Genomic DNA, 13,760 nt, shown 5'->3' on the forward strand with positions numbered 1-13,760 from the left:
TAGTTCACTAACAGCAAAGTGTGAAAAGAAGAGTCCTCAGTCCTTGGGAGGTGAGAGGGTGGGAGAAGATACAATTGCAGTCTAGGATCTGCCAGCAGTCATGTTGTTGACTCTAAGAAAGTCACCGTATTATTTTGACTAGCAAATGAGATAAAGTGTAGTATTCTTTGCAAACCGTTAAGGTGCTGGCTTCACGTATTAAAATTATTAGTAATTCGGATCACCCCGGTAACTTTTGTTTCTTAGTGTTTGCTTACATTTTTCCTGCCACTATTCTTTTTTAAAGATTTTATTTTTTTTCCTTTTTCTCCCCAAAGCCCCCCAGTACATAGTCGTACATTCTTCGTTGTGGGTCCTTCTAGTTGTGCCATGTGGGACACTGCCTCAGCGTGGTTTGATGAGCAGTGCCATGTCCGCGCCCAGGATTCGAACCAACGAAATACTGGGCCGCCTGCAGCGGAGCGCGCGGACTTAACCACTCGGCCACGGGGCCAGCCCCTCCTGCCACTATTCTTAAAATATATTTAGTTTCTCCAAGAATGCCTGGTGAGTATAGAAATTTTACTTTTTCTTCCTTTAACTTTCTCCACAGTACCTAGAGAATTTCTATTCATCCAGCATTTCTTGGTGAATTGTAAGTAGTTCAACAAGTGTTATGGAAATTCACTGGTATTCAGAAGCCATCTGACCCATGCTGTTTACAGGCTTCTAACTTTATTTTATCAGATTCGTATAGTAAACCTGGCCTGAATGCTCAATGATAAGATTTCGTTCACTAACTCAATCAATGAAAACAATAGTATTTATTATAACAAAGATCAGAGTTGGATAGAATCACATTTGTGAAGCATGCTAACATTATAGAAATTTCCACAAAATTTTTTTGGTATTGCCATTATTTCAAGGCATCCTCATTCCAAGACACCATACTGTAATGAGCTATGTGGTTTGTGCTGGATAAAATCATTGCTTTATATTCGGATGGTTGGACTAGCCCAGTTCCCAATTCTGTGTCTGTACTCACAGCTTTTAGAGAGGTCTCCTTTTCAGCTAGCAATAGCATAAGGCTTTGCCTCTAGAGTAACAACAGTATCATGTCAAAGAGGGAAACAGGCTTCGTTGTACCTGTGGTTTGATGTAATGGTTGTTAGGCACAGATCCACAGAGAGAAATTTCACATAGCTCAGAGATATTCAACATCTGCCATAAGCCTTGACCATAATCTACAATAGTGTCTATAAGCTATGGGGGAACATGTTATTGAAGGATGTCTGATTCCAAGAATCATCACAGCTGTCACTAGGGTTTATTCTATCCACTGGCTGATATGCTTATCATAAAACCACAAACTTTATATCGACTCATGTTCAGATCTTGACTGCTCCCATTATATAAGAAAGCGTTAGAAAATAAACACTTGTAGCAGTTTCAGCTTAATGCTTTTTAGAACTGTGTTGGCTAGACAGCAAATCAAATATTCCCCTCCCTTCTTCCCTCCCTTTCTACTCTTACATCAAAACAAACACACAGAAATCAAATAAACATCAGACCATAGATCTTTGTGGTCACACTGCTAATGCTCGGAACTTGAAAATTGGACCTAAGGAACAGACGTGATTCAGCTAGTAGAGATATGTAAATTGGCACAAGCTCATGGGCTGAGACCTAAAAGAAAAATCAGGTCAGACCTGGAAGAAATTATACTCTTTGAATGTAAGAGTTTAAACAACATCATGACTCCAGGGGTCCATGCTGTACTATTGGCATTTGTGGCTATTAGGTAGGTCATCACAGAGATGCAGGTCGAGAAAGTCTAGAGAAAGAATGGAAATATTTTGTCAACTTATCTACTAGGTAGTTCGCCTCATCTGAGAAAGTCTTTCAATGGAATTGTTCTTGGCATCTGGTATCCCCACGTCTTAACGGTCATTAGTAATTCTTGCACAATCACTGTGATCATTTCACTGCCATAAAGGGCTAAGATTGTGATTCTTATGGGCATCACCCCTCTTTGTGTTTAACTAGCAAGAGCTACACACAGAACCTTGCCATGTTCTTTTTCCATCCTCTTGGAAGTACACTTAGCACAGTGGTATATAATGAAATTAAATACAGAAAACAATATATCACAACGATAAGTTAGGTCAAAGCTGTTAGGCATGGTAATGTCTTGACCCGTTGCATGTACCTGACTGCCTATGGCTAAAATATCCTTCACTGCACAGACGGTGTCTACACATGAGAGAAATGACCTGGCTTTGAGACTCTTCCCTGAGACTCTTCAATATCCTGTTCTCTCGTATTCGTACTCTTTATCACACTGCTCTGAGGTGAGTCATCCTGGACTAAATATTCCAGCTTTCCCAGCTTTCCGGGACCTTGAAGATGTGTTGGACTAGCCTTAACTGTGCCTTCTCTTTACTACATGGATCCTGCACACAATAGAGACTTCACAGGAGGAACGGTGAACTCCTGCCTAGAATTCCCTTCTCTATGCCAACAGCTCACCTCTGTGATGGTTTTGTTTTGGCCAAGCAGGGAATCATTTTTGGCCTCTGAGGAGTCTCTTAAAAAAATTAGCAGATCTCTATTTCTCTAGTATTATTGTATCTTATTGTAGAATCTACTTTAATCTACTAGAATCTACAGTCACTGTTGAGTTATCACTTCCCTCTTTTATACCATTGGTACATTTCTCTTAGCTATCCTTGGAAGGATGAGTTGTCACATCTCTTGTGCTTCCATACTTAAGATTGTCTAAAATGTTATCATAATCAGGGTTAAAAATGTTATTTAAAAACATTTGCCGACTCTCCTTGCCATGGAGCAGGTTCTTCTGCTTGTCTTAGTGCTCCTGAGACCCCATGAGTTCCTCTGTGAGATCTCTCTATGTGTCTTGGGCTGACAAGTCAGCTTTTCTCATATCAAAAGCTTTTTTTCCTGAACTCTAAGTGGGTCTGTGAAAACAGTGTTTTGTTAACGTGGCTATAATCGCAGTAGTTTCTTCTGCCCAATTTTTATTTACAACACACAAAAATAGTCCCTTCTGGATTTGATCTGTCCCATGGATTCCCCAGGCTGTCCCTTCCCAGATCCCCAGGATCCACTGCTGAGGGATCCTGATGCCAGCTGTATATGCTAAAGGCCTCCAGTTTCTAAGCCTGGTTATGTGACAGAATTATCAGGCAAACCGTATTAAAATGCTGATTCTCATAATTCCCATATCCCACTGCATACCTTCTGAATTAGAATCTTCTGGCAGTGGTAAGGGAAACGGTTCTCAGATCAGAACATTATTGGTGTTTAAAAATCTTTTTAAACAGATTCTCTCTTTAGCCAGCCCATCCCTAGTTTGCTGATTTGCATTTGAGAACCACTGTTTAAACTGTACTTATTCTGTTTGAAAGAGAAAGAAATCATGCAGGATAAGATGTCAGTCCTTTGGTAAAATCAAAGTAGCTATCATTGCGCTTCCTGTTCATTTTGCAGGACTTAACTCTGTCACGAAAGGAGATTTGATAGGTTTGACATGGATATATCAGATGGTAATTATACCCATAAATTCATTTTGTGGTGATTTTCCTAATATTTCTTTGGCCACGGAAATTAGCAATCCATTTTGTTTTCTAAGAATCAGAGAACCATTTATTTATTGTGAATGATTATTTGCCAGGAGCTCACTCTATACCACGCACCCTATAGGTCTTCCGCTCCCCTGATTGAACACTGAACGGTATAGCCATTGTCAGGTATACTTGAGAATTAGTGACACAAGTAAATCCCAAAGTAAAAATAATTGGAATATTACAATGAAATGTGTGGAAGCTCTTGATGTTATCAAATTAGCAAAGTATAAAAATCCTTTTATATAAGGCATGAAAATAAATTCCTACAATAAAACCTTCATTGTAACAGGTCTGTTGTCTGACCCCAGATAAATAGGGTGTGGTCCCCTAGCAAATCCTGTTGAGATTGAGAGCTCACTTCAACAGGGAGAGACCCCAGTAATACACAAAAGGAGTCAGTCACGGTGACTGTACAGAAAATGACCCCAGCAGGAGAGGAAAAGGTCTACTTTTATACAGATACCAAGAATCACCTATCTATACTTAGGCCACTGGGCAGAACATGCCAGACTCAGGAGAAATTCCTAAGCTTCCACAGGTGCCCGTGGATGTGATACAACTTCTGGGAGGAGGAATGCAGCATGGAAGCTTCCCTGAGACCGGGATATGAGAATATTAAAAATGTACTCAGCAAAAATATACTGGGGTCACAAAATTATTCACCAGCAAAGGGAAAATGACATCCTTAGAGCCAGGGTTCTATTAGAGAGGATGCCAACAACAGGAGACAGGGCTTTGGGCCTGCTGGAATGGCAAAACCATCTGGCTGGCAAGGACTACATGGCCGGTGACTTGGACCGTACCCAAGTACTTGGTCTTTGAAGCATATTCCTAATACAATCTGGGAGGACTTTAATCCATTGTGATTATTTTTGTTTGTATAATCTTTGTCGTTATTTGTCTACTCCTTTACTAAATCTTCAATTCGATAGATTGTTTCTAATATGCTTAAAATTTGTAACAGAAGTCAGTCTCCTGGCTTGGCCGAAGGAGTGATGGGCCAGGTTTGTGTGTAGAGGAGTAATACTGCCGGAAGACAGCTCAGTCCTTAGTCTCTCTCCTCCCTAGGACAGTGACTAAAGATAAATTCCTTAAGGGCATGGACTGTATCAAGTCATTAATATGAACTATAAGGATAATTTTGTTTTTAAGTAATGAAGATTTATGCCTTCCAAATGTCTTAATGCAACTAGACGCATTCCATAAAATAGACACTGAAGACAATAATAATAAAATTGTGACTGTAGAGAAATTTTAGAACCCAGGACACACTAAGGAAAGAGAAGGGAATGAATAGTCTGCTGTATCTTGACTGAATTCTGACTATTGACACCTCATCGATGCCTTATTGAGAACAGCCAGCGTTTGATTCTAAGAATCTTCCGAGAATGTTGAAGTTTTTCTGTTCTTTTATATTTATTTCCATTACTCTTTTGTTTGAGAATTTATTGTCTTGTTCTGAAAAACTTTAATGGCCATCTATTCATCCTTTTTTCCCTAGTTCCTCATGTGGCTTCCAAGGTTAAATTTAAAATACCACTCCATTGGGCTTTAGACCTTTGATGGCTTCCTTTAACCACTGCATCCTAGATCCATAACCCCTACATGATGTCTGCCCAGGGAGATGCATTCTTTCTCTCCTTTAAACATTTTCTGTACTCCTCTTATAGCATTTGATACAATATTACTTTAATTACTACAATTTCCTTTCATAGCTTGTCTTCTGGACTCTGCAATTCTACCCTTGATGGCATGTCTGTATCTGATTCATCTCTAGGTCCCATTAGGACCCTGGAAGAACACCAAGCAAATAGGAGCACACTGCGTTGCTCAATGAAATGAACCAATGAAGAATCTTGGCACCCTAGAAAGAGTACTGAAAATTTCAAATCCTTCAGCCAGTGCAAGCTATATGTAATGGTCTTAGCCAAATACATTTATCAAACACTTGGAACTTTATGATCTTATATTTGAGATCCTATTGTGTTCCTGAGGTGCAATGAATTATAAATTTGGGAATTTGTCAGGGCTGGGTGGCCAAATATTTATCAAAAAAAGCCAGTAAATCACTGCCTTGGTTTTTTGATCCGTGAGTAGGGGATAATGTCAGCCTCATGTGGTTGTTGCCATGGTTGGCCAAGACACTCTGTGAAAATGCTATTAAAAGTACCAAGAACTATATAAACATTAGGGTTATTGACTTATTTTACAAATCCTAGACACTGAATCGATTATTTGCTTGTCTGTTTCTCCTACATTTTTACATGTGTAAATATATGGACAAATAAAAAATGAGGGGAAAAACTACTTAAATAGTACCCAGACCAAATATTTTTAGTATTCTTTACTATGCTTCTAAATATTTAATAGATTATTAGTAGATGCAAACATAGAAGACACTATTTCACATTTGCATGTTAATGAAAAATCATGAATTATACATTATTTGCTGTGTGGAGTAGTGGAAACAGTATTCATTTTTTATGGCCATAAAAACTTAGATTGTCTCCTGAAACACACATCAAATCCCCTTCTGTAATGGTGCCAGAAAGATCTGCAAGCTTTTTAAAACCATCTCCAGCGAAATTAGATAGATTTGTTTGTGCCGCTTTGCAACACGCTAGTGTGAAAGTTCATTTTAAACAAAATAGTTTTAATAATGTCATTGCTAATGTATATTTGGTCATCACTAAAAAATGGGGTTTTAATATGAATGTTTCATTTTAATAAACAGCAGAGGAAGCAAGTTGCCCTGAGTCAGCAGGAAGTGGTTATACACCAGAGAACAGCCTGATTGTGTTAGACTCATCCAGAACATTGAACAGCCCAGAGACGGTCCAAGAAAAAACAACTGGCTTTATTCAAATAATTAGGCTTACTGCAGCTCAATAGTGAGATTCACACATTCTCCTATTATTTCTTGACCTTGTGCCAAAAACTCCCACTTACAGTAATAATTAGAATTAGTGTTTCCAGGGCATGCCTCCATCTTCCTAACAAACAGTAAAAAATTGTGGTGCTTACAAACTATGCAGTTAATGAAAATTTTCTTTACTCTGATTAGTACAGCTCAATTTTCCTAACTCTTTACCATTATGCCAAGTCTATCTACCTTCGGATGCTGAATCACTGCAAGGTCATCGCTAGTGTTGTCGATCCTAAAGCTTTGAGGGAAACCAGTGTTTCTTTCTGCCTCTCATTAAATTCCAAGAAATTTCTTTCATTCCCTGGTCAAAGCACATATATAAATCTGTCTTTGACTGCTGTCATTCTAGGCCATGTGCGTTTTTTGTCTAGTAATGTGGAAAACTGTAAACACTTCAGACATTGAATCACAAATGCTGGAATTAGCATATAATACAAATTATTGTGCATACGATTTTAACAAGAGGCACAGCTTGTGAGAACAGTCTGGAAGGGCCTATGAAAGCTTCGTAGATGTTGATGAAATGGTTCTGTCTACACAACCCATCTGAATTCCTCACTAGGCTTCTCGTTACGCTCCGGCTGCACTGCCACAAAGGGAATGGTGAGAAGGGAGTCATGTCATATTTATGCGTTGAGTGATTCTTGTAGCACTGTGGTTATTACCACTCACAGAAGCCTAACACATACATCCAAGGAGTTTACCCTTAGTTGGCAGGACCTAATGGGAAATCAAATGGAAATCACAAGGTGTGAAAAACAAACAGGATAAAAATAATCAAACCTTAAAAAAATAAATTTGATAGAATAAATCTGATTGCCAAGCCAAATATGATCTGAATTCCTTGTAAGAGAGAGCTCGGAGTTGGAATTCCAAAACCCAGTCCAGACCCTATGGCTCTGCCTCTAACTGATTTTACTCTGCCCTGATGAGGCATCTGGTTGGAAGAACTTGGGGTCTCTGAACCCTAGTTTTCTTATTTCTAAAATTGGGAGAGTAAAATCTCTAACTTCAATCATGTTACTTGTCTGTTGTCACGAACAAATGAATGAAGATGAATCTTGTAAACGCCACATGACTTCATGTTGATGATTTTTTTGTGTGGTAAATTCAGCACCTCATTCCTCTGTTTCCCATGGAAGCCTCCCATTGCTTCATGGAGCACTTGGCATCCAGGCTCCTTGCATGGCCTACAAGTCTCTCCAAGACCTGAGCTCTGCCGGTCTCTCTAGAACAATCTAATATGTGCAACAGTCGCCCTCGCCTGAGAATAGGCCAAGATCACTTCCACTTCAAGGGCTTTTATGTGCAGGACCCTCTGAGTGGAATGCTCTTTCCCCAGATCTTTGTGTGGCTGGCTCCTCTCCCTTCCCTCCCAGTAAACTTTCACCTCTTTAGCGGCCTTTTTTAGCCTCTAGCTAAGGTGTCCTCTCCCATGCATTCTCTATCTAATCTATTGTTTTTTTCACTATCTCGGAGTATTTGCCTGACTTGTTTACCTGTTTATTGTAAGATCCCCACAGAATATAAGCTCCCTAAGGGTAGGATCATCGCCTGTCATGTTCACTTCTTTAAAGTTGGCACCTCAAAAACTGCCCAGCCCATAGCAGGGGCTCAATAATACTTGTTGACTAACTGAATGAATATGGCCACTGGCAGTTCATTGGGAGGGACAGAGAGCAGGAAGGGCCCATGCAGCTGGTCTTTGAAGACCTTGACTACTTCCCTTTTTGCAAACTGTCCCAAATCTGTCCCCTGTCCTCATGCTATAGCTCCTGATCTTTCCTTACCCCAGCAGCCCAGTGTTCCTACTCTATCTTCTCTCTCAAGATTAAAAACAGTAATAATAGCAATAATAATAAGTGAGCACTAATGTGTGGCAACGTATGTTACATTCTCGGTCACATGTAAATCTTTAGAACTTTATACTTTAGAGTGAACTGAGTATTAGGTTAAGCAATTTGTGGATGATCTCACTGTAAGAGGCAGAGCTTATTCTCAGATGCATAGTGGTGTGACACCCATGCTCTCTCTTGTACCATACTGCTTTCTATATAGCAAAGCCCTTGCAGAAAGTGACTGATATTCTTGCTTTAACACAGCTTGACTCACTTTTTCTCTACCCTGCTATCCACTCTCCTGGGTGACGAACTGATTGAATTATCAGAGAAATGAACCAGTAGATCATGCTCGTGTTTTCCCATGAAGGTATATATCTCATGAAAAGCCTTCTGAACACAAAATAACTGACAAGGGCACAAGCCAGATTGATGATCATAATAATGGCTTACATTTATGGAGCATGTATGGAGTGCTAGTCACTTGAAGCTACATGACAACACTGTGAAAAATGTACTGTTTTTGTTTTCATGTTTGCAAAGGAGGAAACTGAGGCATGATGGAGTTTCGTAACTTGCCCAAGGTCACACAGCCAGCAAGTGGTGGAGCTGGGGTTCGTCCTCACTAGTGTGATTACAAAGGCAGTGTGCTTAATCACTATGTTAAACTGATGGGCCCATGAGGTTGAGGCGAGGGCTAGTTTACCTGGCCTATATGTAAAACTCACCTCCAACAGCAACTCATTTTTCCACAGAACATCTGGTATAAGATGAGCCCTTAAATAAATCACTTTCCACTTTTTGGCAATGATAGTTAGTACTTTCATCTTGTGATAATAATTAATATTAGAGTGATAAAAAAGAGCGTAGTCTTAGATAAATAATCTATTTTTCATTTGATACAGATGAGCCATCAAGCTAACAATGTCATTAATCACTTTAATATATCTATCACCATCACTTTCTCTGGAATTGTTTCTTTCTTTGTCAAGGAGAAACATATGAAATAAAACAATGGTGTCATACGAAATCACGCAAAGAATTCACTGGCATTTTCAGTTTCCATTCCAGGTGTTTTTTTGTTGTTATTGTTAAGATCTCAAATCATACAGATTTCAGTTAGACATACAATTTCATTAAGCCACAGGAGCTTCAATAAGGGAAGATTTTACAAGGAAGCAGAAAGAGTTGTACAGAAACTCCTAAAGTACAGGCAGTTTTAATGAGAGCTATTTCATTAAAAATGAGAAATTCTTTTAAGAAAGTCAACCAAAAGGAAGAAAAAAATATGACAGTTAGAGATTTGTGGATCAGGCATTTTAGTAATTAACCACCGAATTTCCAGATGATAAGGCAGAAAGCAAGTTATGTCTTGGAGAAATTGCCCTCTGGAGAGAAAGGGAAAAAAAGATTTTGAGTTTGACAGTACAACCTTGTAGCAGCACTGTTTTCTTCTCCTGCTGGTTCAAGGAATTCTAAGCACCCTTCTGTAAATCATCATCTCACATCTATTTATTATCTTCCAGCTCAGTGCACAATACTATCTGTTACACATGGATACCAGCAATAATACACGGGGGGCTCCGGCATAAGAGACAGCAAGCTCTGTGCTCATCTGCGTTCTGAGTCTCTTCCTGGAATGGAGTTTCTGCTCACGCTGTAGCCACCGTCAGCAATTAAAACAAAGGTATTATGTTTCTAGTATTTATTCCTCTCTATTTTACCCATGCAATGTGATGTTTGTCACCCAGTGTGAATAGAGAGTGTTTGACTGCCTTAGAGTAGCATAGGGTTGAAGATATTTTATTTATTTATTTGTTTTTGCTGTTAGAGTGGGCAATTCAATAGGACTTTGGTAACCCGTATTACGAGATGCTTGTAAACACAGTAGCGCTGTTTCTGTTCAGTGGAGAGCTAAAATGCAACGAATCTCACATCCCCTCCAGAATGCTGCCAAAATGTCAGCTATTATCGCAGAAGAGGAAATCAGGCTATGTGGAACAGAAATTAGGAACTTTAAATGTATGATATATGGCAGCGATTCTCAGCATAGGCTGTAAGAGTCACCTGGAAAGATTTAAAAAATACACACACTCAGGGCCCATTCCACCAAAGATGCTGATTCAATTCGTCTAGGGCGGGGCCCAGGCACTTAGATTTTTTAAAAATCTCCTCAGACCATTCCACGTTGCAGGCAGGATTGAGGACAACCGTCGTGGGGAAAGAAACTTCAGAGCACAGCTGTTGCTTTAGGACTAGCATATCGTGAACTACTTTTGAGACTTTCAACAAGTCCTTCATCTTTCAGTCTCTTTGTGGTTTCATCCATCATACAAAGCTGTCATAATGATTAATTAAATCACGTAAGTGAAACTACCTTGATAGGCATAAAATGTTATAAAAATATAAAATGAGAAAAGTCTCTGGAATCGAAGCACCTTGAGGTCTATTGTAGATTCTGACGTGAGTTTTAGAACCAGGATATTTGTCTGGTATCAAGTATATCCTTTTGCATCTTTTAACCTCATTTCCTTACCTGTAAAATGGAAACAACATATTCAACCTGTAACACGAGGAAGAGGGAGATAAATACTCCTATTTTATGGAAGTGTGAGGCTTGAAAACAAAATGTATTGAAGGTACAATTTCAATCTTTCTGTTTGGGTTTTGTTTTGTTCCCTTTCTTCCAAAGTCTCTCTGAGGATCAGATGAGTTAATTTATGTGAGAGCGCATTATAACTAGAATTTCTTATCTGTATGCTGTTATTTTTATAAGTTTTTATTATGCCTCAATTTCTTCAACTGTAAAATGAGAGTATTGTACTGTCATTCTAAAAATGTCCTCCAAGCACTAAAAATCTGTGATTCTTAAAAAGTGAGAATTGTACAATCTTTCTATTCATTTGATTTTTGTTCAGGACGTGTGTGTGTGTGTGTATATGTGTGTGTGTGTGTAAGTTTTGGAGAGCATTAATGGAAAGAAAGTTCCTCAGTTGCCTTAGCCTAGTGTTCATCACACATTGTGACTACGTTTCTCGGGGAGAACCCACAGGAGAATTCGGAAGAGTTCACAAACAAGAATCCTTTCCATTCCTGAAGCAGAGGTGCACCTTGACTTCTGCTGGTTTTAACTCACTGCACTGGGTGCTGAGGTCTGACTTTGTTTGAATCCAGGAGGCTAAAGGAGCAAGTCCACCGACTGCATTCTGCTCCAGAATAGCCCGCAGGGGCCCAACTCATATTGCTGTCCTGTCTGACTCACTTAGAAACAGAGCTGCCAGCCTCTTCAAACAGACACGATGGCCAAATTTCTGATGCTGGATTTGGGGGAGGGAAACACATTTCTGCATTTGTGACAGCATTCAAGGGAAATAACAGAAAAATGCCTCGCTCTGTTAGTAGGTGTATGTCTGCAGCTTCCCTGTCTATTGTGTGAATCTTTGAGCTGCCCTCCCTGCTGCCTCATTTCCTTTAGGATATAAACATGCTCAGGTTTCTCCAATCTTAAGACAAAAACAAAAGGCAATCGAAATTAAAAATCCTGCCTTCCACCCAATATCGTTTTCTAGCTACAGTGCTCTCTTCTTTTATAACCGATGCACTTACAGATCTGTCTACACCTGCTGCTTGTATTTCACCTCTTCTGATTCATTTCTTAATCCCCAGTAATCCAGCTTGTCTCTCCCTTTGGCCATGGTCAGCATTGACCTCCCAGGTGTTAATTCTAGAACTCAGTTTTTCTTTGAGCTCACTGACCACCGGTGCACCTCTAATTCCATTGGCCGCTCCTCTTAGCTCAGGCTTTCTCTTCCCTTGGGTTTAAAACCCTAACTGTTCCTAATTCTACTTCTCTCCCTCTGCCCTGAACTTGTCTTCCTTCAGGCTCCTCATGTGCCATCTGCTTCTTAAATGTTGGTTCCCCCGGAATCCATCCCTTGATCCTTCTCCTGATCACTCTGCACGTGCTTTCTGGCTGGACTCACTCAATTGCATGGTAGTAGACACTACCCTCCCAGGTTCCTTAGAAAACAGCCTGAGTGAGACAAATCCTTACACATTACCACTTTCTTAGAAAGCACAATCTCAGAGAATCATGGTGAGCAAAACGGGAAGTGAGTAAAGAGTAAGAACAAATACAACAGTATAGCTGCCTGTAGCTTTGTGTAAAACATGCCTGATTTCTCCGTCTCATCATTTGCTTCAAAAAGACCTTATAAAATCCTTGTGAGAACAGGCTGTGAAGGGCAAAGAAAAGAATTTATCCACTGGCTCCCTTCCCACATTGGCCAAAGTCTGCCCCATGGGGCATCAACAGCTCCACACTGAGTTGTGCCACCCAGCCCTTTTGAGTGTTGTCTGTTGTGTTAGTTTTCTATGACTGCTCTGACAAATTATTACAAACAGTGACCTAAAAAATACAAATTTATTATCTAACGGTTGTGTAAGTTAGAAGTCTAACACAGCTCTCACTGATTCAAAATCAGTCTGTCATCAGGGCTGTGTTCATTTCTGGAGTCTCTTGGGGAGAATCCATTTTCTTGCCTTTCCAGCTCCTAGAAGCTGCCCACATTCCTTGGCTCATGTGGTCCCCTCCTCCGATTACCTTGGGTTCACCCAGAGAATCCAAGATAATTGGCAACCTTAATTCCCCTTTGCCATATAAGGTGACATATTCACAGTCCTGGGGATTGGAACACGGACCTCTTTGGGGAGGGGACATTATTCTGCTTATCAAACCAGGAAAGCCAGATGCCAAGATTGAGAGGCAGCCTCCACATTAGGAAGCACAGGGCCTGGGTATGAACTGGGAGTAGTCTTTCTCTGTTGATCTGTAGCCCACAACCCAGGGGTCAGGGCAGGAGAACCTGTGCCTGTGTGGGAGCCATGCCATCCTATGATGTCTTGCTCTTCAGAGGTAAAGTAGGAACCTGAGTAGGAGAGCAGAAGTGCACTGCATGAGGTGAGGCAGTATCAGTCCTGCCTGTGAGAGACACGAGGAATGAGGAGCAGCCACCCTAGTGGACCCAGCTGTTTGATCTGGCACAATGCGCTCATCGCCATGATGAAATGGTCTTCATAATAATAATGCAGAATTTAATAATCTCTATGAAGTTGATGGAAACCTCTCCCTGCAGCAGTTGGTGCTACATGATTTTCCTGGGAGGACCATCAGAAGGCCTGAACAGAGAACCATAGACTTACTGATCCACAGAGGTACACAGAATGTGACTGGCTCTCTATCCAAATCCTGACAACTCCCAAATTTATGTTTACCATTCAGCCCCTCTTGTGGGTTCCATAGTATCTATAGGATATTTTATTTTTTATTTTATTTTAATTTTTTTTCTGCTTTATCTCCCCCAACCCCCC

This window comes from Equus przewalskii, chromosome 24 (genome assembly GCF_037783145.1).
Source record: "Equus przewalskii isolate Varuska chromosome 24, EquPr2, whole genome shotgun sequence".
Taxonomy (NCBI): domain Eukaryota; kingdom Metazoa; phylum Chordata; class Mammalia; order Perissodactyla; family Equidae; genus Equus; species Equus przewalskii.